At 43.0% G+C, this 27,235-nt stretch overlaps 1 protein-coding gene across 5 annotated transcripts in view; it reads left to right on the top strand.

Moving 5' to 3' along the window:
- LOC129194203 (adhesion G protein-coupled receptor A1) overlaps positions 1 to 27,235 on the top strand; it is a 224,516-nt gene that overhangs the window by 146,986 nt on the left and 50,295 nt on the right. The window contains exon 1 of one of the 5 annotated variants that reach the window (XM_054799243.1): positions 6,222 to 6,351. The exons of the other annotated variants lie outside the window; for them this stretch is intronic. The gene's annotated coding sequence lies outside the window, so the exon portion shown is untranslated. Of the gene's footprint in view, positions 1 to 6,221; positions 6,352 to 27,235 lie in introns of those variants that run through there. 5 annotated transcript variants of the gene reach the window in all.

Genomic DNA, 27,235 nt, shown 5'->3' with positions numbered 1-27,235 from the left:
CAGATGTCAGATTGTCATTGTGCGTGTATTTTTCACGGAAACGCCGTCTTGGGCTGGCGCGCCGTGCACCTTGCCGCTGTAGGGAAGTGGTGAGGTGGGGAGGAGGAGTGGGGGACGCGACATTTGCAATCTCCGGGCTTCTCGTCGGCGATATGAACTTCGAGTCACGTCTGGCATGTAGTAGCCAGACATGGCGGAAAGCCGTTAGCACGACGCGCACATCAACGGTCTGCTGGTGGAAGCCTTTGCGCCTGGGATTGCGCGTTTGCGAATGCAGTCACCACACCCGCCTGGTCTCCGCAGTGCCCGCGAAAAAGACCCCTGTTTACAGACCTGTGACATCACTCTATCTTTGCTCTCGTCAAAAATGCTGGTAATATATTCCCCTTTTTGCAGCAATCTTGATATCCCAAACAGGAAGGCTTCTGCAAGGACTCGACCTGTTGCTTACATCTTGTCATGGCACGTTTAGATGCATTTCCTCAATGGAGCTGGCCTGTTTGTTGATTATTTTAAGTATTCTATTCCAAAAAGAGGATGAAATGAAATGGGGCAATGGATTAATGCCAAATAGCTGGTGCTGCTGCTGCAGCTGCTGCTGCAGTGCACCTCAAGGAAAATAAGGTTAACTAGCAAAGTTAGTTGCAATTGCTGTGACAGTAACACAATAAGAAGCATGGGATTGATTTACAGCACATATGTAGCAGTTACATCACCATCAAACATACAGCTGGATCACCTTCTGTGCATTTATTCGGGGTCTTCTACTGCAGTGTAAGGCTCTCCCGCATGTGATGTGGAGCAAACAAACAGGGATTTCTTTACCACAATACATGGCAGCTTTGAAAAGGGAATAATGCGATAGAATCATTCCAAAGAAAAGGGAAGGAGGGTTTAGGATGGTGCACAGTGCAGTTATGTTATATCTAATTCTTGTAGATCTAGGTTATTTCACATTTACGTGATACAGTTTTGTGTTTGTGTGTAAGGAGTGGATGTGGGAGTCTGCCAATAACTTAACAACCCAATTCAATTGTCACTGGGGACTGACTGAGCTTTTATGAGAGCCATAAGTACTTCCTTGACATTCTTTTGGACTTGGTATCAGAAGGAATTACATGGTGCTGATTCTTCCTCCACTTTGGCATTCTCATCTGGACTCTAAATAAAGGATTTAGGATTTTGTGTGTGTGTGTGTGTGTGTGTGTTACATTTTCAAATCATATGCCACGTGTGCAATGCCTGGTTCAGTTATATTATAAGAGCCCAAATGCCCCCTTAAATGACATGAATGTGAAGGCTGTGTTACATTCCATGTCCTCGCTTGGTTCCTGCCTTCTCCTTGTTTTCCCTCTCTCTTCAGACCCTACACTCCCAGCGGGAGGCGGAGCTGCTGGACGCACCTGACTCCAATTCACACCGACCTACTTAGGCCCTGTGCTGCCAGCTGTGAGGCGTCGGATTATTGTACCTGCTGCTACACCAAACGCCCGAGCTAGGTTCTCGCCGGTTACTTTTTGCCTCCAGCAGCTACCTGCCTCAGCCAGGGTAAATTGTGTTTTTGTTTCTCATGGTACGTTTTTCGCCATCGCCTTTTGTTCCAGTTTTGTCCATTAAAGACTCTGACAAAGACCTGCGCCTCTCCTCGCCTCTGCATCTGGGGTCCAAACAAACACACGCCACACCGTAACAGAATAATCCGACCAAAGGATTATGGACCCCGCGGAGACCGACCCTCTCAAGCGAGCACTCCACAACCTTGCGCATCGCATGGGTCAGCAGGAAGAGCAGGTTGGTGCACTGGGCGCCTGTGTGACCAACATGGCCGAGCGACAGGACTCTCGGTTGAAGACCCTAGAGACCCAGATCAGCGCCCTCCTGTCGGCTGTTCAGCTCAGCGCCGCCTCCACACCCCTTCCTGCAACCGATGCGACCCCTTCGCTCCCCGACCTTCCTGCGGCCCCTGACGCCGGCTCGCCCTCCATTTGCTCCTTGCTCTCAAGGCCTGAGCGCTTTTCTGGGGACACCGGTGACGTACGCTCTTTTTTAACTCAGTGTGAACTCCATTTCGAGTTACAAGCAGGGGCCTTCCGCTCTGAAAGGGCCCGGGTGGCGTTTGTCACCTCTCACCTGTCTGGACGAGCGGCGGCCTGGGCCACTGCCGAATGGGGGCGCCAATCCCCCGTCTGCTCCTCCTATGCAGTCTTCTCCCGAACTCTGGAACAAATCTTTCAAAGGACGCCGCCAGGCCGCGAGGCTTCGCGTGCACTCTTTCGTCTCCGCCAAGGACGGCGCAGCGTATCGGACTACGCCATAGAGTTCCGTGCGCTTGCAGCCCAAAGTGACTGGAACCCCGCGGCACTTCTGGATGCATTTTTTTCAGGACTATCAGACGCCATCAAGGATCACATGATCTCCGTGGAATCCCCTTCGGACCTGGACGACCTCATTTCCCTGGCTGTCCGGATGGATAAGCGCCTCGCCGCCCGAGAGGAGGATAAAGGCCATCGACGGACGCCCTCAACATTTCCCCACGCCACAAACGATGACGGGGTGCGCCACTCCTACACCAAGTCACACGGTGCTCTCCCGGGCGACGAGCCCATGCAACTTGGAGGCAGCCGCCTCACGCCGGCAGAGAGGAATCGACGCCACCAGCTGCACCTCTGCATCTACTGCGGCCAAGCTGATCACCCCATCGCCCGCTGTCCGGTTCGCCCGGACCGCCATCGCTCTCCAGCAGCCAGCCCGCCGCGTAGGAGCTCCTCGGCGCCGGTCCCTGCTCCCAGACGCGCCACATCGACGCTGTCGGCCAGCCGCCTGCAACTCCCAGGTACGCTCTCCTGGTCCGACAAGGACATAGACATCATGGCGTTTATTGACTCTGGGGCGGACGACTGCTTCATTGATGAAGCCTTTATTAAACGCTTTTCTATTCCTGTAACTCCGTTGCACACTACTAAAGTAGTTCGCTCTCTCGATGGGCGTCCTCTGGCTGACGTCACCCGTCAGACTGATTTTCTCTCGCTACGCTTATCCGGCAATCACCTCGAATCCGCTAGGTTCTTTGTTATTCCATCTCGCTCAGCCCCTGTCGTGTTAGGTCTAACCTGGCTTCTCAAGCATAACCCTCACATCGATTGGGCTAAACCCGCTATCCTCAACTGGAGCGCATTTTGCCATATTCATTGTCTTAAGGCTGCTCGCCCGCGCCTCGCCGCCACCCATTCCTCCACCCCCGAAGCTATCGACCTATCCGTAGTTCCTACTGCCTATCACGACCTCCGGGAGGTGTTTAGCAAAGATCGCGCTCGCTCACTCCCCCCCCATCGCCCGTATGACTGCCCCATTGACCTGCTGCCTGGCGCAGCACTGCCGGCGTCACGTCTTTATAATATTTCCCGACCAGAGAGGGTGGCTCTGGAAGAGTACATTTCGACCTCGCTCGCCTCTGGCCTCATACGCCCATCCTCCTCACCGTTAGCAGCAGGGTTTTTTTTTGTGGAAAAGAAAGACAACTCCCTCCGCCCGTGCATTGACTACCGCGCACTTAATGACATCACAGTTAAAAACAAATATCCTCTCCCTTTACTAGACTCTGCCTTTGACTCCCTCCACTCTGCAAAATTTTTTACCAAACTCGACCTGCAGAACGCCTACCATCTAGTTCGGATCCGGGAGGGGGACGAATGGAAAACCGCTTTTAATACCCCTCTCGGTCACTTCGAATACCTCGTCATGCCTTTTGGCCTCACTAATGCCCCTGCTGTATTCCAAAATCTGATCAACGACATCCTTCGCGATATGCTCGGCCGCTTTGTTTTCGTTTATTTAGACGACATTTTAATTTTTTCCGCCACCCTAGAGGAACACATCCAACAGGTCCGGCTAGTCCTCCAGAGACTTCTTATAAACCGGCTGTTTGTCAAGGCCGAAAAATGCACCTTTCACGCTCCCTCTGTTTCCTTCCTGGGGTTCATTGTGGAGAAGGGGCAGCTCCGAGCCGACCCTGCCAAGATTCAGGCTGTGGTCGAGTGGCCCGCTCCTACAACAAGGAAGCACCTTCAGAGGTTCCTGGGCTTCGCTAATTTCTACCGTCGGTTTATTAGAAATTTCAGTCGAGTTGCAGAACCTCTGACTAAGCTCACATCCACTAAAGTACCTTTTCACTGGACCCCAGACGCCAATTCTGCTTTTGAAAAACTTAAGACACTGTTTACTTCTGCTCCCGTGCTCATTCACCCTGACCCCGCCTCTCAATTCTTTGTCGAGGTGGATGCTTCCAACACCGGGGTGGGAGCAGTTCTCTCCCAGCGCTCCACCTCCGACCACAAGCTGCACCCCTGCGCTTTCTTCTCACGCCGCCTGACCCCCGCTGAGCGGAACTATGATATTGGCAACAGGGAACTATTGGCTGTCGTCCTGGCGCTGCAGGAGTGGAGGCACTGGCTGGAGGGTTCAGAGGTCCCCTTCATTGTGCATACGGACCATAAAAACCTTGCTTACCTTCGATCCGCTCAAAGACTGAACCCCAGACAGGCACGCTGGGCCCTTTTCCTCAATAGGTTCAATTTCACACTGACATTCCGCCCAGGCTCCCAGAACGGCAAACCAGACGCCCTTTCCAGACTGCACTCCCCTCCCTCCGAAGAGGCTCGCCAGGAATCTATTTTGCCCCAGTCCCGCATCCTCGGGGCCCTGCAATGGGATGTTGAGAGGCGGGTTGAAGAGGCCTGCAAGGACGACCCCCGCCCAGAGAACTGCCCTGCCGGGCGCCTGTTTGTAGTCCCAGGACTGCGCTCGGAGGTACTGCGCTGGGCACATGAGTCTAAGTTGGCGTGCCACCCAGGAGTGTCCCGCACCATGTTCCTTCTCTCGCAGCGGTTCTGGTGGCCTTCCCTTCGTGCGGACACAAAAGCATTTGTGGCAGCCTGCCCCAGCTGTGCCCGGAACAAGCCGTCTCATCAGGCTCCGGCGGGACTCCTTCGCCCGCTGCCCATTCCCTCCCGTCCATGGTCTCACGTGGCTCTGGACTTCGTGACAGGCCTCCCACCGTCCTGCGGCAACACAGTCATCCTGACGATGGTGGACCGATTCTCCAAACTGGCCCACTTCGTCGCCCTTCCCAAACTCCCCTCTGCCCTCGAGACGGCTAACCTGCTGGTGCGCCATGTGTTCCGGCTCCATGGCATTCCCCTCGATGTGGTCTCTGACCGGGGGCCACAATTCTCATCTGCGGTGTGGAAGGCTTTCTGCAAGGCGCTAGGAGCGTCGCCCAGCTTGTCGTCCGGTTACCATCCTCAGACTAATGGCCAGACGGAGCGGGCCAATCAGGACTTGGAGGCCGCCATCCGATGTGTGTGCCATCAACAACCCGCCTCCTGGGCCCTCCACCTCCCCTGGATAGAGTACGCCCGTAACACCCTGGTTTGTTCTGCCACCGGCCTCTCCCCGTTCCATGGGGCCTATGGATATCAGCCTCCGGCCTTCCCCTCGTTGGAGTCGGTTTCTGCAGTCCCCTCTGTGTCGTCCCACCTACGGCGTGCTCGCCAGGCATGGCGCAACACCAGGGCAGCGTTGGCACGAACGTTGGAACGGAATCAACGCCTGGCCAACCGGCATCGCACGGTCGCTCCGGATTATAAACCGGGACAAAGGGTCTGGCTGTCCTCCCGAGACCTTCCTCTCCACACGGATTCTAAGAAGTTACAGCCCAGGTACATTGGCCCATACACCATCGAACGTATCATCAATCCCTCCTCCGTTGTGCTTCGCCTCCCGGACTCCCTCAGGATCCACCCGGCGTTCCACGTCTCCCTCCTCAAACCGGTCACTTCCAGCGACCTGAGCCCTCCCGAGGTGCCTCCCCCTCCTCCCAGGCTTGTCGACGGTCACCCAGCATTCACGGTCAAGGCCATTTTGGACGTGAGAAGAAGGGGCAGGGGTTTTCAGTACCTGGTAGACTGGGAGGGGTATGGTCCCGAGGACCGCTCCTGGATCGCTCGCGCCCTTATCTTAGACCCCACTCTCTTGGCAGACTTTTACAGCCGTTTCCCGGAGAAGCCAGGTAGGCCGCCAGGCGGCGCCCATTGGTAGGGGGGGATACTGTTACATTCCATGTCCTCGCTTGGTTCCTGCCTTCTCCTTGTTTTCCCTCTCTCTTCAGACCCTACACTCCCAGCGGGAGGCGGAGCTGCTGGACGCACCTGACTCCAATTCACACCGACCTACTTAGGCCCTGTGCTGCCAGCTGTGAGGCGTCGGATTATTGTACCTGCTGCTACACCAAACGCCCGAGCTAGGTTCTCGCCGGTTACTTTTTGCCTCCAGCAGCTACCTGCCTCAGCCAGGGTAAATTGTGTTTTTGTTTCTCATGGTACGTTTTTCGCCATCGCCTTTTGTTCCAGTTTTGTCCATTAAAGACTCTGACAAAGACCTGCGCCTCTCCTCGCCTCTGCATCTGGGGTCCAAACAAACACACGCCACACCGTAACAGGCTGCTCTGAATGTTCCAGATTTCAGTACCTTGGATAGTTCCCATACTTTTTCCCCCCATGTCTAAGGGGAGGGCTGACTCACTCGTTTACAGCAGTGCAGCCTCATCATTTGTCTCCATCACTGTGACAAGCCTCTATGCCCCCCACCCTACCCCCAGGCAACATACACCTCTTCTCTCTGCATGTGGAATGTTTGCTGTGTGTTTCAAACGGCATTGAAAAGACCAGACATGATCATATTAGCTTATTTACTTACTTACATGAAGGTATGTTTATTCTTGCCCGCACAAGAACCACATCAGACTAATCTAAGCATGCTTCCATGGACACGCCGGAACAGAAAGGGCCTTGCCGAAATTGTTCCCACAAAGTTGGAAGCACAGAATTGCTTTGATTTGGCCTCGGGGGGGCTCACACTTACAGAAATAGATTATGTATTACCATGACATCAACATAATAATACAGCAGACAAGAATGGAAAAGCCCTTTGCTTATTAATCCAGTTCCTTCGTACAGTGGTTCCCAAACTTTTGACAGTCCCGCACCCCTTCGGGCATTCACCTGAAGTCATGTACCCCTAATCCTGCACATTTAAAAACAAAAACCACAATAAGCACACAATAAAACAGCTTTGTTTGATATTATTATATAATAGATTTTTTTGGGAATGTACACATACACCAGGACAGTGCACAATTGACTGGCTCGTATGTGCTCTAGTAGGTGTTTTAAAGCATATTAATGCAAATATATGCATATTTAAGCAAATTATACATATCCAAGGGCTAAATAAAGCATTTTTAAGTGTAAACGTGTAAATGAACGAAAATATAAGGCATGTGATATGCAGTGTAATACGGCATCTGTGACTTGTGTGTGCCTTTAAGAAGTCTGGTCTGGGAAGTGACGTGTGTGACGTCAGCTGGCTACAGTTGGCTGTTAGCTGAGTGCTGGTAGCAGGTTGGCAGTGTAGAGAGTGGCCGACAGCAGCTCCTGTGTGAATGTCCACTACATATGTTCTCTGCTTCTCTCAGCGACTGAAGTGTGTCTCTCCTTAAACAGTGGCAGTTGAGTAACTGTACATTAATGAGACGATAGCCACCAGGAAGTACGCTGTCTATGCTAACGTATGCATCTGTCTGATCACATTTATGTGTAAGATGGCTTATTTTGTATTATTATGTCTGCTATATTGGGTAATACAAGTGTAAATGCGACTATAGGGGTGTTATTTCATGTCTACAAGGTTCTAATAATAGTGATTAACTATATTTAGAAGGTAATAAATAGGTTTTCTGGCTCTAAATACGAAAATATTCCATCACGGCCGGGTCTGGAGCCAATTAACCGTGATAAACGAGGGACAACAGTATTTATAACTAGTGTTGACAAGCTGTGGTAAGATGTGGTGAATTGTGATCTTTATGCTCTTTTGCTGTGGTCCTCAACAACATGACATACAGAGAATAATCGGTAAAACAATGCAACTAATGTGACACATAAACATAATAATTATAAATAATAAAACAAAGGCATATACAGTACAGAAGTCAATACAGAAATTAACTCAATATGAGTCTCAATGTCTCCTTTCTTCTGCAATGTACTCCTTATTCTGTACTTGAATTTTTATCCACGCACAACCAATGACATTTGGCGTACCCCACTTTGGAAACCTCGGCCTTAGTATATACTTGGGGAAATGCTAACATGCTAACTGTTAGCATTCTAACAATCCTAACGTGCTAATTGCTCACACACCATGTATGTAAGTGTATAGCTGTGGAAATGGCTAAGATGGTAACTGTTAACATGGTAGCAAAGCTAACATGATAACTGTTAACATGCGGGCACCTAGTATGATAGTGTTAAACGTTTATGTAAGTGTTTAGCTGTGAAATGGCTAAAATGCTAGCGTGTTCATTGTGAGCTTGCTATCATGCTAACAGTAAGCATGTTAGCACCTAGCTTGACAGCATTCAGTTCAGAGAGTTCTACGTGTCCTGAATGAGTTGAGTATTTTGACTTTGGAATGGTTTGAATCTGTTGAGAAATGTGCAAGTAGTGACAATTGCTTAAAGTCAAATAGTGTTTTGTGGAAAATAGATTGCCTGAATGTGTTGAATGGTTGCATTGCGGAATGGTTTGAATCGGTTGAGAAATGCGGGAGGAGTTAGCGTACAAAAAAACGAGGGGGGTTACGAAGAAGAGGAAGAATTAACAGATGAGAAATGGTGTAGAATTTTATGTTTAAATGCTGACCAGCCAACACAATTAGGCATTCATTTGGCAGTAGTTTGCAATGTTATAGAACCACTACATCATGTGAAGAGGTATTTGATTGATCACCTGAGAATGTGCAGGTGTGCTGTACCAAATTGCTATAGGTAGTGGGCGGATGCTTTTCTAATCGTAAAATAATTCCTAACCATATTAAACGGACCACATTTGTTTTGGGAACATGCAGATGGTGCATACAATTTCACCACTTGGTTATTTTGTAAGTATGAACTGTCCTGAATGTTAATGGTAGGTTTATTGTAAGAGAGAGATGAAATTGAAAACAAATCCAGAAAAAATAACATTAATTAGAGGTTATAAATTGATTTGCTTTAGATTAACAGGAAAATGTACAGGTATTTGATCCCCAATCAATCAGCAAGAATGCTGAGCCCCACAGACCAGTTACTTGTTACGTGGGTAAAAGACACCCGCCACAGAAATGGTCTCTTCTATTCAAACCTCTCCACCACCATGGGCAAGACCTGTCAAAGATTGTAGACCTGCACTAGGCTGGAATGGGCCATCAGCAAGAAGCTTGGTGAGAAGGAGATCATTAGTCGCACAGTGTAGGAAATACAAGATAACAGTCGATCATGCTCGCTGTGAAGCTCCATGTAGGATTTTACCTTGTGGGGTCAGAATGATTGTGAGAAAGGTGAGGGAGCAGCCTGAAATTACAAGGGAGGAGCTGGTGAACGATCTCTAGGGAGCCGGGACCACAGTCACCAAGAAAACCATTCGTAACACTTTGCTGTAATTGACTGAGATCCTTCAGTGCCCACAAGGTCCCCCTGCTCAAGAATGCACATGTGCAGGCCCATCTAAGGTTTGCCAATCAATCATCCTGAATGATTCAGACAAGGCTTGGGAAAATATGGTCAGATGAAACCAAAATCGAGCTATTTGGCTTTAAATCCACTTGACATAGTTTTGGAGGCAGAGAACTGCTGAATATGACCCCAACAGCACCGTAACTCCTGTCTAACGTGGGGGAAGAATTATTCTGCTTTGGTGCTGGTTCTCTGCCCTCCTGAGATGTGTCCAAACCTGGTGACCATCTACAAGAAACATCTGAGCTCTGTGCTTGACAACAAGGGTTTCTCCACCAAGTCATGCTTTGCATGGGGATCAGATACTTTCCGCCAATCGAATATCAATCAATTCATAACCTTTGTTTCATGTTGTTTTTTCCTGGATGTATTTTACATTTTATCTCTCTCTGTTAAAATAAACTTATCATAAAAATTCTAGACTGTTCATATATTTGTAAGCTTACACAATCAGCATGCATGGAATATGTATTTTCTTCACCATACATACTAAGGGTGCATTCCAGGTAACCCACCCACAGGTAAGCCACGGTACGGTCCATACGTCGGTATATCGGCTACAGTTTTGGTCCGGTTTCGATACGTTTTTTTGTGTGTAAAGAGAACTATTTTTTTCTCTCAAAATTCCTTATTATTTATTATATATATATGTATATATATATATATATATATATATATTTTTTTTAATTTTATTGTGATCTGCTGGCAGGTAATTATCCAATAATTAAAATTCTCAATTAAAAAAGAAACATATTGAAAAATTGAAGGCTGTGGGGGCCACACAAAAAACATCCAATTCTCCGATTCTCCGATTCTTTATTTTAAAAAGGGACAGTGTACATTAATCAACATTTCATCAGAAAGTAAATGTACCCGAGTTAGCTGAAAGGCTAATTTTCATCGGCAGTCCCTTTGCCAGATGGTAATAGACCCAACAAAACAAAACAACAAAAAAGACACCATACACAACAGACATAGACAGAAAAACAGTCAACATTACATTTCCCCACAGTACAAGTTATATAATAAAATTAATAAAACCAAAATCAAAAATTATAATACAAACACCGCCAAGCCAGCCATATTGGCTACTTTACCATTTACATTTAATTTGTTCTCTACCTGACACTGGTAGAATAATGGATAGTACCAGTGATACTGCTAGTGCACACATCTTTGCGATTCAACAAGCCAATTCTTAGCATTGAGTTTAAAAGAGTGATATGATGAAGATTCTCTGACTGATTGTGGTACTGTATTCCATTGATGGGATGCTCTAAAAGAGAATACAGCCTGGCTAAATGTAGTTTTCCTGATTGGGATTGTGCAATCTTTTTTAGTGGCACCTCTGGTGGCTCTGATAGCAGAGGACCGAAATGTTATGAAACCGGATAGTGGAAGAGGAGCCAAACCGTGCAAGATCTTATATACCAAGCAGATGTTTTTGTATTTGACCTACATCCAATGTAGGTCAGTATATTGGACTAAAAGGTACAGAAGCTTTTTGTTATAGGTGACAAAGCAAATCAGTGTAATATCTATTAACATATATCATTACAAAAAACAAAATATTGGCTGCGGGACGAAAATGGCCCCGGGCAGCACTTTGGACACCCCTCGTTTACAGTGTTTCTTTTTAGGAAGGTGCAAACGCAACACTAAGACTTTGAACAGAGTGCTGATTATTTCATTTTTAGTAAAGTTCCTTACCTGAAGCGCAGCATTGATATTTGCAGCGTGCAGACCGTTCTCCTCTCTAGTAACCAATGGCAGCACACTGCGTTCATCTTATGCATCTTTGTCCTTTTACGGAGGTAAAGTGTTCAAAAACAGGTGCACCACACCTTGATGTTGGGCCAGGAGGCTGGGGGTCGGCGGCCACGAAGCTGACGGGCGGAGCCATGCGGCTGTTTTCGCCTATACTCAGTGATATATGCTGTATATTCTGGCGTCGAAAGCCCCGCCTTTTTGTCCACTTTTAGGCAAACTGTCGCTGACTTGCAATATGTACAGCGTGGGAACAGTTCAAAATGTATTGAAAAAACGCAGTTCATAAGGTTGGCTTGTCCTTTGCAGGGCGGACCAGACGGTACACGGTGTTACCATGTACCAACCATACCATCCCTCGTGCTTACCAACATCTGCTTGGTCTATTCGAGGAAAACATTATACAATTATAAGAAATTGCATTGTCGTCTGACCAACTTGGTCACAAAACACTTAGCTTAAGCAAGCTGTGTTTTATTAAGCGTCAGATCTCACACGCCACTTTGCCTTTTCTGCTGTCACAGTGTGATCTTGACAGCTCTGGTAGTATTTTCCCATTTTTCTACTGTGATAGACGTGCTAAATGTAATGTTTGATTTTGGCGATAGCTCGAGGCACGATTTTTTTCTGTTGTTTAATTTTTGTAGTTGGTAAAACACATCCGTCACCGTTGTGTAGCACTAAATGAGCAATTATTTTTTTCAGTCAAAAGTTTGAAAAAGATGAACCTGTTTTGAAACACACTACAGAGCAAACGTCATGCAGAGTTACATTTCTTAAAATGTGCAGCCATATCTGTCTTTTTGTTTTCATATTTCCCTCTGTTGATATTGCTTGCGTTTGGAGGGAAATGGGGACGTTTACTTTCTGAAAAATAGCAGATAAAGTACAGTTTCTACTCGCAAACTTGGGACATATTGATGTACCCCAAGTTCAAACAATCCAATAAGGCTGCAGACAGCACCATTAAATAAAGGTTATGAATTAATTTTTATTTCAATGTGTGAAATAAGTCTTTGATACAAAGAATTCTGACCACAGACGGGTCGTGTGCCCATGAAGCACACACATTTGCCATGTTCTTTTAGCAACAAGCTTGGGTAATAAAGAGACCACCGTTGGCTCGATAACGTGAAAAAAGAAAACAAATACAGAACAAGATGACAGGCAACTACCCACGCTCTGAAGCTCCATGCAAGACTTTACCTCGTGGAATAAGAAAAGTGAGAGACCATCCCAGAATTACATGGGAGGGGCTTGTTAATGATCTCAAAGGAGCTGGGAGCCCAGTCACCAAAACAAACACTGGTAACACACTTTGTTGTAATAGACTGAGATCGTCGACTTGCTGTGATTATAGGCAGAAAGATGCTAAATATAATCCCAAGAACGCCATTCTTACCATCAAACACAAATGCGGAAACAGTCTCTTAAAGGTTAACGAAGACTGTACCATTAGAATCTGTACCAATTTTACTCTAGAATCTTGAACGAGAACTTCCTGGTCTCAGCCAGGACACTGAAGATGAGTTATGGATGGATGGATCTTCCAGCATGACAATGAGCCATAACATACCGCAAAAACAACAAAAGAGTGGCTCAAGAAGAAGCGCATTAAGATCCTTAAGTGGCCTGGCCAGTCTCCGGACCTTAATCCGATAAAATAAATTGTGGAGGGACCTGAAACTTTCCAAGCAACAGCCTCAAAACCTTTAGGATTTAGAGATAATCTGTAAAGAGGAATGGAAGAAAATCCCTCCTGAGGTTTACACAGCCCTGGTGAGCAACAAGAAACATCTGACCTATGTGCTTGCCAGCATCTCTTCTGTGGCGCTCCAGAGCCAGAACGATTGCTTGTTGTCGTGTATTTGTTCCATTCCCTAGTTATCAAGCCAACAGTGGTCACTTCTTACTCCTTGCTAAAGGGACAGGACTAATTTGTGTGCTTCACAAATGTGTCTCCGCAGTTCGGAGATGTTGCAGGTTGTTGGGGGATTGTTGGGGGCTATTTCATTTATTTAGCCTTTCTTCCTGGTTCTTTGATAATCATCGACAAGGAAGATGGACCAAGAGCCCAGAATGAATGTACACAAAGTCTATAAGTTGCAGCGCCCCTCTAGGAAGTGAAAGTTAAGTTGTGTAGAAGTGAGAGTTAAGCTTGTGTGAGTGAGAACAATGCATGCATTGTGTGTCTCGGATTGTGCAACTCGGATTGCGCTATGTGAGTGTGTGTTTGTCAAGAAGGCCTTCTATGAGAAGCTGTTTAGACTGAATCTATATGTTTAATCATAATATTTAACATGATCAAATATGTATTTCACTCAAACAAATTTGTTTAGAACCTTTATTTCATACATTTCATAGTCTTCTGAATTTCTGTTGATATTCTGTCTGTTTAAATAAACCCACCAAAAAGTTCTGGACTGTTCATGTCCTTGTAAAGGGGTAAACTTACAAAATAATATTTCCCCGACTCTATCTGGATTTATTGGTTATACTATATGGCCGCTACCTGCTCTGCATAATTGGTGTGAAGCTATATTACTACAGTACATCCTGTCTATGTGAGGTTATTTTGCATAATGCACACAAGAATGAATGAATCTGCATGCTCACTAGTTTTTAGCATGTTTACTATAAGGTACATCCAGTGCTACACAACATACCACGGCCTACTGCCAACTGAAAGCACTTTGTTGCATAACAAAAACATAAAAAAAAAACAGCAATCTGAACAACTTGGCTCGTGTTTCTCACTCTTGCTTGGCAAGGTAATAATGCCCAATATGAATACAAATGATTGTAGTAAACCCTCACATTGAAATGATTGATTTTTGTAGTATTTTAGTAAAATAAGACTCTTTGTGTATAGGAAAATTAAATTATATATTCTGCTGACTGAAAACAAAAGACTACATGAGTAATCAGGAATTGACAATGTGTTTGTGTTGGTGCTAAGCGTTGGCACCGTTATACTGTGTTCTCACTTGCAATTGTTTCAAGTGTGAGTGGGCATCCATGCAGCCTCCTCAGTATGCTCTGACTTAGCCATTCACCAATCAAGGCGTGGTTGCGTGTTGAGCCATCTCAGCAAACTGGACGTAGCGGTGGCTCATTTGTCTCAAATTGCTTCCTGCAGATGCGCTTTGGTGTGAAAGGACAAGGGTCTGGCTCATCTGCTGGCCAATAATCACATATGTGACACAGATTGTTTTCTCCCGGACTAATAAGCTCAAAAACGACTAACATCCCAGCTATCATTTTAAGATTGGTTTGTATAAAAATATGTGTCTGTTTTTGATGATTAGATTGCTCTTTTGGCCTGGAAACAGATTGCAATCAATTACGTTATGTGTACTTCTCATTGAGTTTTGTAAGCATTATAATAGTTTTGTTTTTTGTTTGGTGTGTGACAAAACTTGTTTCAAAGTTTTGGTACCCTTTATATACTCCATATATTGTATTACTTTTCACAGTCCCATACCCCTTTAGACGTTTGACCTAAAGCCATGTCTCCCCCCACTTCTGCACACTTAAAAACAACATAAACCAGTGTCTGTAAGCTCATACTTCATGAATGTACGCACATACACCAGGACATGTGCCAGGCCGGCTGTAACTGTTGACTCATCCAGCTGTTGAGCGTAAAATTCACTGGCTCGTATTCGCTGTAGTAGTTTTGCTATGTCATTGATGCGCTGAGAAATGGTGTTGTTTGATGAAGGCATGGTCTGTGTACTTTTTATGGCCTTAACCGTTGTTCAAAAACATCCCGTGGTTTATTTTTTAACTGCATAACTGCATGGTGTGAAAAAGTGGTTGCCCCCTCCCTGATTTCTTACTTTTTGCATGTCTGTCGCACGTAAATGTTTCATATCACCAAACAAATTGAAATATTAGTGAATGACAACACAACTGAACTCAAAATGCAGTTTGAATTAAACTTTTGGTTTGGTTTGGTTTAGTTTTATTTGAACATGCATGAAGGTTCCAATGGAATACATCTCATGAATCCTTCTTTCACAGTTCCACATGTCCAAAAGGAGTAGGAAGAAGCAAAACTTATTTAATCCTCTCCCCATCCAGTCCACATCTTGTATAGTACATATTATTCACTTCCTGCATTCCATGTCATATTTTTATATAATAATCAGTGTACTAATAAATAATAAAAATAAAAAACAAGCATGACAGAACAATCAGTGTAATGATCAAGACTCTTCTGCCTTTTTATAATTAAGGGAGAAAAAAATCCAAACCTACATGGCCCTGTGTGAAAAGGTGTAATCACCTAGTCACTTAGTGGTTAGCATGTTGACCTCAAAGTCCGGAGACTGAGGGTTTGAATCTCCGTCAGGGCATCTCTGGGACACCAGCTTCCTCCCACATCCCAAAAACATGCATGTTTGGCTTGAATTGGATACTCTAAATTGCGTGAATGTGTGTGAATGTGTGAATGGTTGTTTGTCCATATGTGTCCTGTGACTCACTGGCGACCAGTGCAGGGTGTACACCGCTTCTTACCTGAATTCAACTGGGATAAGCTCCACCTCACAAGTGACCCTAATTATATAGAAAATGTATGAATGAATGAACACAAATTCTGTGTGATCTCAAAATGAATCTCTTTCTTCAGTTTTGGCCAGCGCAATTTCCCTGTGAGATTCCTCGCCTTTCAATTAATTTGAGGTTCATTTCAGTTGCAAGTGGCAGTAATTAGTCATTTTGGGGCTGAGCTCAGGGTGGTGTTACAAACACTCTCCTCTGTGTGCATCGGATGGGACTGGATTGATGGATCCATTACAAAATAAAATGAATTTCAGAGCATATAAACGCCTGTTACTGTGATATACTGCAGTTCTACTGTCGTACATTATAGCGATCTAATTTATCTTATTTATGATGTATTGTGTAAAACTAAGACACGAATGACATCAAATTAAAAGCACAAAATGAATGCTGACCCGACATCCACCAGTTCAAGTTCCAGCCAAGTTTTTCCAGAGAGATGATTACATCCCTGTTTGACGTGTGTGGGAAAAGGCAGTGTGCTAGCATGAATTAACTTGAGACAAATGTGCACATTAGCACTCAATAAGTCATCAAAACTTACCTTTATGCATTCCCACATAGTATCAGCATTTGAGACCAAATATGAGGTGAAAGAAAAATGCTAAAAATACAGTAGTAGTCTATCTGTGCAGCGAGAGAAAGTTAGCACACCCACAATGGACATGCGTCAAGTGAGACGGATGTAACAGAGAGAATCCGGCCACTTTTCAAAATAAAACATCAAAAAAGAAATAATGAAAGTTATTTTTTATTTCTGTGCGGCCCGGTACCAAATGACCCACGGCCCGGTACCGGGCTGCAGCCCGGGGGTTGGGGACCACTGCCATAGACAACCCAAGGGCTAAAGTGATCTGTGATTTCATCATGGAAATGATGGTGCCGGATGACCAGCTTTGTACCTTTGTTGAAGATACCTGCTTTTGTCAGCTAGTAAACCCACATCCGTAAATAATACACATTTTTTTTTAAGTGTTATACATCTGACAGTGTCAGCATTACCTTTGTCTAGGAAGATATCTTTTCAATATGTCTCATGTACAGAGGAATCAGCATTCACAGCTCCATAATTTTTTGGGGGTAAAAAAATATATATATATATTTGTACCTTTTTGGGTAATAATTTATAAACACATGATAATACAGGTAAAGTGTACAGCATACATCTAAAGCTGCTAGAAAGATGTTCGAAAGACCACACTTTTTATGCTTCATTGATAGTTTTGCAGTTTTGTCCTCGTTGTCTGCTGTGACTGGCTACTTCATTTTGTGACTCCAGATGTGCCTATACATTTAATACGTTAAATGTGTTTAAGTGTGTGAGGCATGTTGATTGTGTCGGGAGTCAACAATGGCATTTGAAGAGAGAAGGGGATCTAATCTAATAATTGCAGTTACTTTTATTGCAAACATTGTAGGAGAACATCAATATCAAGCTGGCAGGAGGATTAGTGTGCCAAAAACACACAATAAACATTACATTTATGGGTGCATCACTACTCGCATTTTTCGCAATTCGTTGGCGGTCCCGAAACACCTCATGGAAAGCGGGGATTTGGTGTATTACTGTAGATCTTGTGAGATTGTGCAGGGTTACCTTATGAAGTGGCCAGTGAGTGTAAACCGCTGCTGATCTCCGCTGCTGGACTTTTCATAAACAGTTGGAGGATACACTATGGATGTCTACAAGCATGCAATTGCAAAATGTTCATTGTTGCCCCGACACTCCCACTTGCAACCTCACCAGCTGCTCCCCAGTCAACTGTGTGAGCCCCAGAGACAGATTGGTAGAAACGAGGGCATACTGTGTAAACTGCTTCTCTCCCTTGCTTCCCCCTCTGGGCCTCTGTTTGAGTTTTTGTCACTGCCTTTTGATTGGGTTACTGTATGTGTGCACTGCAGTTGACAGTTTGCACAATGCAGTCAAGACAAACACATTAAAAGAGCCCTCCCTCTTTTGTGGCAGTGTCGAAATTGATCCAAGGCAGTCATGATGTTTGGTTGGCTGTGCGGTATACGCCTTCTTTTCCATTTAATTCTCTGTGACTGCTGCTTTCTATCACTCGATTACCCCTCAAAAACACAAAAGGCGGATGGGGGTAAAGGTGACTCTCATTTCCATAACAGACTTGAAAACTCTTATTAGCCAGTACATAACGCCACAACCAATCACCATCACCGTGACCTTTGGCATTAAGCCTCAAGACTTAGTCGCTTAATAAAGCTAATTTTTTTCTGGACCGATAGGGAGTGAACAAGCAAGGCCGGCTGTTGCAAATTTGTGAATCTACTCTCGGCTATACTCTGCAGCTGGTTGCTGGGCTTTTAATTAGGGTTGTGTATTGAGAGCAAAAAATGAGTGTTTTGTCATTTCAAGAGGAGATAAAGTGACAGAGGCAGGGATAGCTGTCTTTTAGCAGGGTTATTAAGAGTCCTTCTGAATTTCAGTCAGAAGCCCTGTTTTATGTTAAAATGCTAAAATTAAAATTGTAATGCTTTTTCAATGCATGTGAGCATTCTCAGTTTGAATAACGGCCTGATATCTGGCACATAGAGCTGCGCTCCATTGTCTTTCACATGCTCTGATGGGACTCACCAGTGAGTCGTAACCACATATTTAATGTGCAGGGTGCGATGTTAATGGATAACTGGCTGATTTAGGCATGCGAGCTGCATGCGCATGGAACCGCTTCAGCTACAGTATATGTCCTTGTGCGACTTTTATTTCACACAGTCATCCAGATGTATTTGTATTCCTTTTGTTTTATTTCAATTATATATGTATTGTAGGTTCCAGTAAATATGTGGCCTGTCTGCTCACATGCATAAAACAATTATCAATGCATATAAATGGCAAATGAAAGGCATAAATGAACATTTAAGGTTATGTTTACCTTCACTGAAGATTTGAATGCGTTCTGCCAAAGACACAATGTGACAGAGAGAACAACATGGACACCACCTTTGTGTTTTGCTATGAGTTATTTCTTAAACTCGATTGTGTTTCTCACCTTCTTTATCAAAATGCTGGCAATTGCAACTTTCTTTGGCTGCATTTTGCAGCCCTGATCAGAAGAAAAGCAGAGACTTGAGGTGAGAAACGCTATTGAATTCAATAAGTAACTCATGGCAAAACACAAAGGTGGTGTCCATGTTGATGTCACTGCCACATCTTGCCTTTGGCAACAATCATGTATTCAGTGAAGGTAAACGTAACCTTAAATGTTCATTTATCCTTTTCATTCGCCACTTAGTGGATATGTATTTATATGTACTGTGAATTGTTTTCTGCATGTACAACTATAATTGTAAAACTATTCAAGCGTGTTTTGTGTTAACATTTTTGGCTCTATGAAACGGATTCATTGGATATACATTATTTCTTACAGGAATCATTTATTATGTTAGAGTGCGTTTTGGTTAAGAGTCGGACCTGCTGGAATGGATTTTAAAGCAGATTGTTTTGAGAAGCCAAACTCTTTACTTAAATAACCCAGCTACTAAGCGGAACTACGTTCCTCGTCACGGAAATCTGACGAGAACTGAACTTGCGGCACCAATTGGAGGGTAAGTCACCGTTGATGTGGTACACTGCTGATGGGGATTTCATGCAACTTCTTGTCCAAAAATCTGAACTGTCCCTTTAACGCTACATGGCTTCAGTATCCAAAGGCATCGTAATTCTATAACCTGTGGAAAACATTAAAACAAAAAATTACCGTAATTTCCGGTGTATAAGCCGCTATGTTTTTCTCCTGCTTTCAACCCTGCGTCTTGTACAGTGATGCAGCTAATTTATGGCTAAAAATACATTTCCTATGAGTGCAGCTTCAGGAAGTAGTGACGTGGACGAGTGAAGAGGAAGCTAATATCATGTTTTGAAGTCATATGCAGTGATTGCTGATACATCTTACGTAAGTTTGATCAAGTGTAGAATTACTACAGCTTCTGTTCGGACTACTCAGATTGCTAACCGTCCACTATCACTGTCAACGGGTTTCGAAATGCTGGACAGAATGAAGAGGATAGCTCAAGCTAAAAGTCATAAATTAATTGGGCCTTGAGGGTAGTGGGTGAACACGTGTTTAGGAACTGGGATCTAGTCATAAGTTGATGTCTGAGTTTGGCAAGACAGCAACAAGGCAAAGTCTAACCACCTTAAAGCAGATAGAAAAGGAGCAAACCTCTGGCGTGTCTAATAGGTGAAGACAAGCTCTCTGTGCTGCTGTAGGGAGATTGAAGATTTACACAGGATGAATATGATCTACAACTGTTTCATTTTAATTGATCCTTTCTCTTTTTGTGTGTTCATGCTCAAATTCTTTGATGAGTGCTTCCTTGCTGATGTTTCCAGGCTGTAAAAATCTCTCAGACCTTAAAGCCGTATCATTAAATTTCACTTGGCGTTGCATTTAACACCACATCTGTTGTTTTACTGCTCTGAATGCTTAAACGCTCATCTCATTTCATGCCCTGGCCATTGTAAAGAGCTGGTATTTGCCTAATGCTACTGAATAATGCTATTTGATGGAGGGATCCTAAACTAACAATCAAATTTTAAAAAAGTCAGTCTATTGGGTTCATTGTTGCGTGATAAAGTACTACACTGAAAAGAAAACAAAAAGTGCCAGGAACCAAGTTGTCCTATTATAAAAGGTTTTCTAAACTATTACATGTTTTGTCGTGTCATGTTTTTGTTAATGTTTTGGCAGTTCTACACCGCCATCATTTTGAGCATGTTTATTCTGATGGTTTGTGTACAGACAAAGAACCATTGTTTGGTTTGTTCTAAGGATGCACTGATTCACATTTTTTCACTTCCAAACTGATCCAGATACAGTAATCCCTCGAATGTGATGGCTAATCAATTCCAGTAGAATTTCCGCAAAGCAAGATTCCTTCTTTATAAACACAATATTTTTGTAGTTAGAGCATAGATAACCTGTGTACAACCTTCTAAATATAGTTTTTAACATTATTAGAGCCCCCAGACATGAAATCTAGTCACCTTTACACTTGTATTATTATTATTAGTAGTATTTGTATTATTATTTGTAGACAGTTAGTGAAAAATAAGTAATTTAAGACATAAATAAGAATCTTGCTCGTGTGTTGCTGTAAACGTCTTCCGGTGCTAGGGGAGCTGAGTGAGGGGTAGGCAGGAAGTGATGTCAAAATAACTTGAAAAGTTCTCAATGGATTTGGATGAAATGGGATATGGAAGGAATGGTTCAATTTTGGGGGTGATACGGATCACTGTCTGGATCCAGGAATTTTTTAAAGGATTCTTTAACATTTCAAGATAGAACCATTTTCGGCATTTGTGCGTATAACTCCACAACAAATGGTCAGAGCAAAAATACAGGACAAGTTTCCAACAGGTTCTACAAAAGACTGATCCAAAACTGTAGGATTATTATTTTGGTGGAGGTCTGCGATGTCTGAGTGCTTCTCTAGTTGTATTTCTAGTTCATTTAGCCATTTATGCATGAAAAAAATCCAATATTTTTGTATTTACAATCTTCTAAATACAGGATTTGACATTATTAGAGCCCTCTACATGAAATAACACCCCTATATTAAATTTTGCACTCGTATTACCCAATAAAGTAGCAATAATGAAAGAAAATAAAACATATAAGACAAAAATAATATAATAAGACATGTTAGAAAATCAGTCACGTTCTCAGTAACTTCCTGTGGTGGCTATTGTCCCATTCATGTAACATTACTGACACCTAGTGACCAGTGTGGAATACTACACGTCATCGTCATTTTTTTTTTAACTCGATGTGCTGAAATTTGAAGCGTATAAAGCGTATAAAGAAAGTTCTCCAAAAATGTGCCCTTTCTCTGCCATTCACTCTAAGTTGGTAATAATTTATAAATATGTGATAATATACAGGTAAAACGTAAAGCATACATGTGCCACTGTAAAAAAAAAAAAAAAAAAAAAAGCCCACAATGGTTACAAGTTTAGTTTTTTATACTTCGCTGGTAGTGTTTTTTCATCAAGTATTTTAGCACTTTGCTCGGATGTCCTTGAACACACCATATTTGTAGTACTACACAAAACGTATATATAACTTCTACACCGTGACCCCAATTCCCTCTGTTCAAGGATCATTTTACATACATTGATATATATTACATACATATCATGCATTGAGAGCGTACCTATACTTTTTATATTAAAAAATATGTGAGGCATATTGAAGAAAAAAGGGGAACGTTCTGGAGCTGAATCTAATCAATAATTACAAAAATCACTCTGATTGGAGGAGAACGTCTAGATAGAAGCTAGGAGGAGGGTTTGGAGCGGGAGGAGCGAGTGTTGTGCCAAAAATATGCATTTTATAGGCGTCTCAATTACTTAGGGTATTCACCATACACTTTCTGAACCTATATTCAACTTTGTGATAAATATTAATACAATACAACATATAGTACATTACCACAGATGAGAAACAATCGGTGTGATTCTCCTTTATTGTTCAGACACTGAGCTTATGCTTCCCAAATGTTTTTAATGAAATGCAAACATGTAAATTGCTGGCAAAGGAGATGGAGTGTCCACTTAGCTCTAAGTGCTACAGATAGCACATCTGTCAGAGGAGGAAATGGGTCTGGGCTGAGATCACCATGAGCAATCTGTAATCAAAAATGGTGGAAAATTGCATTGTGGCATTGTGGTGAGGATGGGGGTGGTTAACATACATAATCGCTCCCGGGGCTGAAGGGTTGTAATTATTAACTTGTCTCCTCCTCCAGCCGTATTTGTACTACATAATTCTATCACACCTCGTATCCGCATGTTCTTTCACAACCTCACATTGCTTTTCATCACAAAGCATTTTTGTTCAAGTATGTTGGAGCAGCATATTCCTCATGCATTCATGCTTGAATGGATCCACCGAAGTGTACCCCCAACACACACTTTTCTGCCAAATGTATCTGGGTGTCATTGTATGGTGGCATTTTGGAATGGTGACTGTCAATCCAGCAGCTGAACAATCAGTGCCACAATGCCAAAAATGTGTTGAAGCAAACGTATCAATGTCCTGACATTTTCAAGAATAAAATGGAACTAAAATACAAATATAAGGCATTCACAAGACGCGTTCAAAGATGTTGTGATGTGTAGTACTCTACACGAATCACCAGGTATCAGTAATGTTGCTGTAATGTGTGGTGAGACACACTAGCACCAGACTTGATCACAGGAACAACAGGCTTTTATTGCAGGTCCGAAATAGCATACAGGCACAATAATCCTTAACATGAGCTACTGTTGCGGCCATAACCCACAGCAAGATAAAACTCAACTCTGAACCCCCAACGTCATGTCCTGTCCACCCCCCACTCATCCCCCTAAGGAACACATTTACAGCAACACACATGGGCATGAGTCTTATTTATGTCTTAAATGTCTTATTTATCTGTTATTATATCTCCTGTATTGGGTAATACGAGTGTAAAGGTGACTACAAGGGTGCTATTTAATGTCTAGAAAGCTCTAATAATGTTAAAATGTATTTAGAAGGTCATACATTTTCTATGCTCTAAACAACAAAACAATTCCATTTATAAATCAGAAATTAATTGCGGAAATTCATTTATCAATACCAATAACCACAATAAACGAGGGATTACTCTATGCCTAAATTGCTTCATAAACTTGATAATAAGGTTCAGTTGACAAAAATGACAACATTTTTAAGAACCATCGATCCATCCATCCATTTTCTATACCGCTTCTTCCTCATTAGGGTCGCGGGGGCATGCTGGAGCCTATCTCCTACCTGCTGACTTCGGGCGACAGGCGGGGTACACCCTGGACTGGGCGCCAGCCAATGGCAGGGCACATATAGACAAACAACCATTCACACTCACATTCATACCTATGGACAATTTAGAGTCGCCAATTAACCTCACCTGCATGTTTTTGGGAATGTGGGAGGAAGCCGGAGTGCCCGGAGAAAACCCACGCACACATGGGGAGAACATGCAAACTCCACACAGAAATGCCCAGGGGAGAATCGAACCCAGGTCTTCCCGATCTCCAGGCTGTATTGGCCAACGTGCTAACCACTAGACCACCGTGCGGCCCTTTTAAGAACCAATTAATCAATAATTTAATCAAAAGTAGTAGGGAAGTCTGGACTTCCCAACTGAGACTGCGCCTGCAACCCGGGCCCGGATAAGCAGCGGAAAATGGATGGCTGGACGGATTAATCAAAAGATTGCGCCCATTCTTTCTGTTCAGTGTTGTTGAGTATATCACAATGCAATTATATACTTAGCATTGTGGTTTCTATGGTAATAGAGCCATCAGATGTCCAGCATTGCACAGTCACTATGCACTACTAAAACCACTAGAGGTCCAAGAGAGACATGAAAGTGGTAGGAAACATCAGATGCCTGTGAGCTCTGTAATGCCATTAAGGACCACAGAGGTAGTCATTTGTCCTCCTGGACCGCTGCGGCCAAACTATAATGCATCTTGCACAGTGTTGCTCTGCAGATACTCGGTTTACGGTCTATCCTCCTGTTATAATATCCATACATTTAACGAGTGGCTGCCCTATTTTCATTAATTGCATGATGGAAATCAGCAAAATGTATTGTCTGACAAGACAAAAATATTGAGGGTGCAAGCTGTCGCTGAGAGCTGAGAACGCTGTGAGGACAAAGATATTTCCAGCGTGTGCTTTCAAATCCTTGTATGTGCTTGTGTATTCTTGTATGTTACAATAAGCGAGACAAAATGTCGTGTGTGCTGTGTGCTCATCTGGAATCAAAAGAGACATAGATTATTGTGTTGTGAGTGCAAAGAGATGAGTCACCTCTCTCAGACAGCACATAACCCGCTGTCATTTTTGTTCGATACGCACAAGTACATCTGTACAGATTCAGTTCTATTCATACAACTACTCTCTGCAAGGAAAAACATCTCTCTGATGTTATTGTACATGTACATGTAAAAGCAGTCTTTACTCGGTTTATTTTCGTTATATCTTGGTCCAATGAGATTTGACAAGCTAAATACTTATCTTTTTATTCAATAACCATGATAAGGGGTGCTTTTTTGCAAAAAAATAAAAAAAAATGACTGTGTAATAGTTGTTCAAAAAAACATCATTCAACAATCTACACTTTATCTGAAAAGGAGTTAATTAGACCGCAGCTTAATGTAGCCTGACGGGGAAAACTAAAAAAAAAAAAAAAACAAGCAAGCAAATGCGATCCCTAACAGCGCATCTCAGTGGCGCCTTTGAGTTTTAGTCATGTAATTCGCATGTAAATTTACTGACAAATATTCTCAAGCTCAACATTAAATATTCAGCTGGGATATTCAGTAATGCAGTAAAATCTTAAGTTGTTATTATGGAGGAGCGATGGGAGTTTTGTCATTTTTTTTGTTGCTTAAATTGTTCCTTTTAATGTGTAAAATATATTTCTAATTTAAAAATGTAATTATGTCAAAAGTTCATTATTTACAGTATATGGCGTATGCACAAAATGGAACAGAATGCAACAAAAACCTGATGCAATATCCAGAAAAAATTTCAGTCTCAATTCGACAAAAAGGGCCAATCTGAGTGTGTGTATTATTTGTAAATTTCCATCTATTGACAGTGAAACAAGGACTGCAACTATCTATTTCTTAGTAGTTAATCTGAAGTTTGTTGTTTTGATTAATCGAGTAATTGGTAGGCCCTAAACGGATCAAATCAATATGAATCAAACACAAACAGTTAGTGGAACATATCAGAAAAGAGGCAAAAATGTTGATCAGTGTTTTCCAAAGTCAAAGCTATGTATGAATACCTTGTTTTGCCTGAAACACAGTCATGGCCAAAAATATTGGCATGCCAAAGATGCCAATGGCTGTATGAATTGGATTTGAGTGGTTGCATTTCATACAGGCATGACCAATAAATAACATTGGCATCTTTGATCAAAAACATTGGCATTCCAATGTTTTTGGCCATGCTTTCATGGATGGCTAAATAAATTAAAAAATATTCACATTTAAGAGGCTGAAATCAGAGGATATTTACATTTTAAATTAAAAAAAACAATTAATTGAACGCCCAAATTGTTTCTGATTATTTGGATTTATTGTTGCAGTGAAACAACTTAGCATCATCAAAATGAAATATACATTTAAATGTGCAAAACTAAAAGAAAAAGCAGCAACTCGTCTTTAGTAAAGATTGTTATTCTTCTGAATGACAATCTTTACAAAGTACAAAGCGCCTCAACTTTTGTTTCCTGTTGCTCATTTTCACCATGCTCACCTTTCCAGCTAGTTTGTGTGTGTAACCCCTCCCTTCCCCTTAATTTTGACCAATCACATGCAACTTCAACAGAAAACTAGACAAGAAAAAAAAAAAGATGGCTCGTTCACATCTGTTAAGGCTATTTCTTCTCTTTAGCCTTTCTTCTCAGTACTTGGGACGGTGTTGCTATCGGAGAAGTAGTCAATGATCACACCATTTAAAAGCTTTTCAATCATATGCAACTGTTCCGCAACTGATTGTGCTATGATAGCTATTAGACTGAAAATGCACTGATCTAGTAGACTGAATCTAAAGGTGTAACGATGATAAATGACACTTCAAAGAGCCGGCTCCTGTCGTTCACTTCAAAGAGTCGCTCCGTTCACAACTGAGGTATCACTAGTATGGAGTAAACAGAAAGCATCGTGTGATCTGACTGGGTGGCGCCCAGTAGCCAGCAGATTGTGTTTAGCATGTGAAGAGAGGTTATGTCCAAAGTTTGCTGATTAAATGGTAGCGTGATTAAGAATTAAAGCTGAAGAAAAATATGTCTTTACTGTTGTTTAAGAGGTTATTGTCTCACATGCTTTCTATTTATTTAGTCCATCCCAAGACTCTGTATTTCAGTATTTATATTACTTGTTCAGTTTGTTGGGGGAGGGAAGGATTATGAGCCGGGACTGGGTCGAGCCATGCGCGAGGCTCATTTATTTGAAAGTCGTGCTTTAAATGTCTGCAAACAACAGCGATTACACAAATGTTCTATAGCCTTGAGTTGAAGATAACCCCTCTAATCTGAGTCTATTGAGGAATGAATGCTAATTATGGTTCTATGCATGACTCCACAGGATTTGATAACTATGTCATTGTTTGGTCCATTGCTGAATGTTTGCCAGCAAGGTGGCGATTACAAGCTTGACTGTATCTGAAAGCTGTGAGCTGAGTGACAGCTGCAAGGTGCCACTGAATCATTGATGACCCGCATTAATGGTGCATGGCCGTT

Source organism: Dunckerocampus dactyliophorus, chromosome 14, assembly GCF_027744805.1.
Source record: "Dunckerocampus dactyliophorus isolate RoL2022-P2 chromosome 14, RoL_Ddac_1.1, whole genome shotgun sequence".
Taxonomy (NCBI): domain Eukaryota; kingdom Metazoa; phylum Chordata; class Actinopteri; order Syngnathiformes; family Syngnathidae; genus Dunckerocampus; species Dunckerocampus dactyliophorus.
The sequence above is the reverse complement of the archived record's forward strand: the minus strand, read 5'-3'. Positions and strand labels throughout refer to the sequence as shown.